Genomic DNA, 4,408 nt, shown 5'->3' on the forward strand with positions numbered 1-4,408 from the left:
GCCTAATGGAATCAACTGACATACTCTGAAGTAAAAACACTACCAAATATAGGATTGCCAGTAAATTTGGGCAAGAGAATAAGGCCTATAGCAGGCACAAAGATGGACACCTTGACAGAGATCAACAGGGCAGTCTCCTTTGGTGAATGAACCTTGGAAATGAGAGGGCTTGAGGGAAACCAAAAGGGGAGGGGGAGGAGTGGCATCAAAGAAGTTCTTCTGAAAAAGTCTGATGCCTTCTGTAAACATTCATTTTTATGGAAGCATCCAATGTCATCCCTTGGTCAAAATATTGTTGAAGGGGAAATGAGTTATGTCACTGTAAAGATGAAAAACTCAGGACTAGTCCTAGAGTTGTAAAGCTCAGAATTTTTATTTTGCAATCGTGCAATGTTCACAGAAACAACATAGAGGCCGGGGAGGTCCCCGAAGGGGGCTCCGGGAGGAGGGAAGGGGCTTTCGGACCCCGCTCTCGCCCTTGCCGGGGCTCCTCCCCGGCCCGGCAGCCCGGCGCCCCCGGGGCCCGCCCCACCCCCTTCAGTCCTTCCTGGCCTTGACCTCTGCAGGTACATGTCACAAGGGAAACACATAGAAGCAAGAGAACTAATGTACTCAGGGGCATTGTTGTTCTTCAGTCACAGTCAACAAAACAGTGCTGCCGATCTTTCCATGCTGGTTTTAGAGTCCTTGGAGATATCAGATGCGAAAGTAACTGATAAGCTATTGGAAAATTTGGCTAAAGTGTTCAGTTTGATGGATCCAAATTCTCCAGAAAGAGTGGCATTTGTATCCAGAGCACTGAAATGGTCCAGTGGTGGATCAGGAAAATTGGGTCATCCAAAACTACACCAGTTATTGGCTATCACACTATGGAAAGAACAGAATTATGGTGAGTCTCGGTATCATTTTCTGCACTCCACAGATGGAGAAGGATGTGCAAATATGTTAGTAGAATATTCTGCCTCTCGAGGATATCACAGTGAGGTGGACATGTTTGTAGCACAGGCAGTCTTACAGTTTCTCTGTTTAAAAAATAAAAGCAGTGCTTCAGTGGTATTCACAACATATGCACAGAAACATCCTTCAATACAGAAGGGACCTCCATTTGAACAACCTTTACTCAACTTTATCTAGTTTCTGCTGCTGGCTGTTGAAGGAGGCAAACTAACAGTATTTACAGTATTATGTGAGCAGTATCAGCCCTCACTCAAGAGAGATCCTATGTACAATGAATATCTCGATAGAATAGGACAGCTCTTTTTTGGAGTACCACCCAAGCAGATATCATCCTATGGAGGCTTATTAGGGAACCTTTTGAACAGTCTTATGGGATCAGGGGAGGAAGAAGATGCAGAAGATGGTCAAGAAGACAGCAGTCCTATTGAACTCGATTGAAAACTTTTTTCACTAGGAACTGCATGAATCAGACAACTTGATAACTCAAAAGACATTTTCAGAATATGAGCCCTGAAATTCTGTTTTTCACAACTAGGAGGGCTCTCCATTCTGTTAAAAGAAGGTTGCTGAGATGTTTATAATGTTTGGTCTATATTATTTATGTAAAAAAGGGTAGCCAGAAGAACTGATTGGAGTGATTGTTAGCAGCCTTTCAGTATGCTGACCAGTGACTTTTTATTGAGTTATATAGTCATTTATGGTTTCAAATGCAGTATTTCTTTTCAGATTAATACAAAATAAAGCACATGCATTACTGTTACTTGACCCTTTCAAATTTTGTTTCAGTTTCTTATGGGGGAAAAATAACACATTTAACCTTTGCTGTCACAAAGGAATGTCTTGAAAGGTAGAGTAGTCTTTAGCTTTTTCTCTGAGCCTGGTGCCAAATGTGTTTCAAGGCATGCCAAAAGAAAGGGTGAATTTCATTAGCTAGATAACATCAAGCTAACTACCTTTTGGAGTGCAGCAAATTTTGGAAAACAAAAGAGTTGGCTATCTCAAATCAAAACGTAACTTGTGCCCATCAAAACTGATTTTTTTTTTACCTTTCAAATGTGTGTGTTCTGAGTTTTCTTTAATTTGAATGAATCTTTGTAGCATGTAGGTAAGAGACTGAAGATACTGAAGTCCATCCTACTGGTTTTATACATAAATTCTCATGTTGTTGATCTTTCTCCTTCATGCATGGGATTTAGCTGCCTTTGATGGACTTTGACAGTGTTAGTTGTGTACATGTGTAAGGTGACAGTTGTGTTTAATAAAGCAAGCCAGCAACCCCTGCCTTTTTCTCTAAGTACAACCACTTTTTAAATGTCATTTAAAGAAAAGGGATACCGCAGAACTTTTCATTTCTATCTCAATGCAATATTTATTTTTATTGGGTGATTGATTCCTTTAACTTAACATTTTAGAGAAAAAAAAGACATGAATTTACAGGAATAACTGCAGACCAGGAATTAGCAAGTCTACATTTTATCACCTTATGATGCAGTGCAGTATGCCAGATATTACCAATATAATTACAGAAGAGGGTGGGGGGGGACACTTTATTTTTTCACAGTTAAAAGACATAGATTAATACACAGTGATCATGCATGGGGAGGAGGGAAATACAATTTTATTTACTGTAAAAACAAATGGAATTTAAAGGAAGGCTTTGTGTTAACTGTTGAGTTTAAATAAATACTTTATACTGGGACTTGAAGCACTGTTGATTTTTGAAGTAGCTAAATGCGGAGGGGATGTCTCATTTTAAGCCTTCTTCTCTCCAACATGAAAACACTGAGTACTATATTCCACCAAATTTCTGATGGGTGGGAGCAGCAACTAGCTGTTTGCTGCTCTTTAGTTGCCAGGCCTTCCTTCTTTATCCAAGGCTGGGCTAGCTTATTTCAATAAGCTGTAAATGTACCCCATGTCTGTAACACAGATAAGAACTTCTCTAGGGTAGGTTAGGTGGTGAGATGTTTTTCTTTATCGATCACTAATGGTACACAGAAATATCAATACACACACACACACACACACACACACAAACACTCTAGGATTCTAGGAGAGATTTTAGGGGCCATTTCATCCAAATCACTCACTTTGCAGTTGAGACTGAGTCAACTAACTTGCCCAAGACATCATGTAGATGTTGAAGTCTAAATTTGAATCCAGGTTTTCTGATTCCAACATACTGGCATAGATATTTTCTGCTGTCATTGATGATTAATTTTTTTTGTTTCCTCATTCTTGGTATAGAGTATGTCTATACTTAGAAATCATCTAGATAAGTATAAAACTTTGGTGTGATGAAATGTCAAGATATTTAAGACTAATGTAAGTACTTCTATTTAGTAAAGACGCCTTGAAAAATGTATGTTATTCTGTATACTTGCTGTAAAAATTAAAATTATTCCATCCAACTACTAAGAGACTTCCCAGCAGCTCTTGGGCTATAGAAGTAACCCAAAAAAAGGCTACAATTATGCCCACATCAGGTTCTCTAGAGAATTAAAAAGGCTTTGATATAATGACTTGATTACCAACCCTACTGCAATTTTTCTTTGTCTTTTCATTTAAATCAACTTTGGTGTTTCATTTGATTTTTAATTAGAAGATTTTGAGATATTAAAACCCCCTCATAGCACAGATGTTCATAAGATAATAGTATTGGGGCAGATTGACCCTACTGCAATCACTCAATCATGTACCTTGTATCATTACTGTAGTGTATTTAAACATGTGCAGTAATAAGCCTGTCAATAAAACCTTTTCAGCCTATAAAGTGTGTGCAAGTTAGAGATATGACATCATCTGGTTGGACTCTGTGGAGTGATTGTACTAAGTGTAATGTTAGCATTCTGTTTCTTGCCACTAATTCCATTTCTGTATAGATTTCTTTCTTAAATGTTTCCTCATGTCCCTAAATAGATCACATGCAGTTGTTGTGGGAAGAATCCTGAGCAATCTACAATCAGAGAATTCTAATTCACAGCTACAAAGATCCAGAGAGGTGTAATAAATCAATAAATTAGAATTTGAAATGGAAAAAAAAAAGAAACAACATAGACCTAGGAAAGACAAGGGAGCTCAGGAGAGGACTGGAGAAAAGCTTAGCTTAACATAAATCCAACCACATGGAGCTGAAGCTATAATAGCTCCAGCAGCATAAACAGGACAACATGGTTCTAGCTTAGAGAAAGTTGCCATCTTGAAAATAAGAAAAGAGAGCATCACTCTGGAACACCTAACTTAAATGCATCTCCTTAGTGGGTTGGACAAGGTGCTTGGGGAGTGGTTTCGCATCTGCTCCAGGTATTCTCCAATATGTATTCTACAGGAATGGCCCCACAAGAAGTGGCTAAGACAATACCCATTGTGTATTGGGTGGCATTCTAAGCCCTATGTTCCTGTCCCAAAGAGCATGACCTTTAAGGTCAGCATAGCTCTTTCCTTGTACCCT

The 4,408-nt window shown here is 38.9% G+C and overlaps 1 pseudogene; it reads left to right on the forward strand.

Moving 5' to 3' along the window:
* The first annotated feature begins 529 nt into the window (after window positions 1-529).
* LOC141520574 (Golgi to ER traffic protein 4 homolog) lies at window positions 530-1,529 on the forward strand (annotated as a pseudogene).
* The last annotated feature ends 2,879 nt before the right edge of the window (window positions 1,530-4,408 follow it).

Source organism: Macrotis lagotis, chromosome 1, assembly GCF_037893015.1.
Source record: "Macrotis lagotis isolate mMagLag1 chromosome 1, bilby.v1.9.chrom.fasta, whole genome shotgun sequence".
Taxonomy (NCBI): Eukaryota; Metazoa; Chordata; class Mammalia; order Peramelemorphia; family Peramelidae; genus Macrotis; species Macrotis lagotis.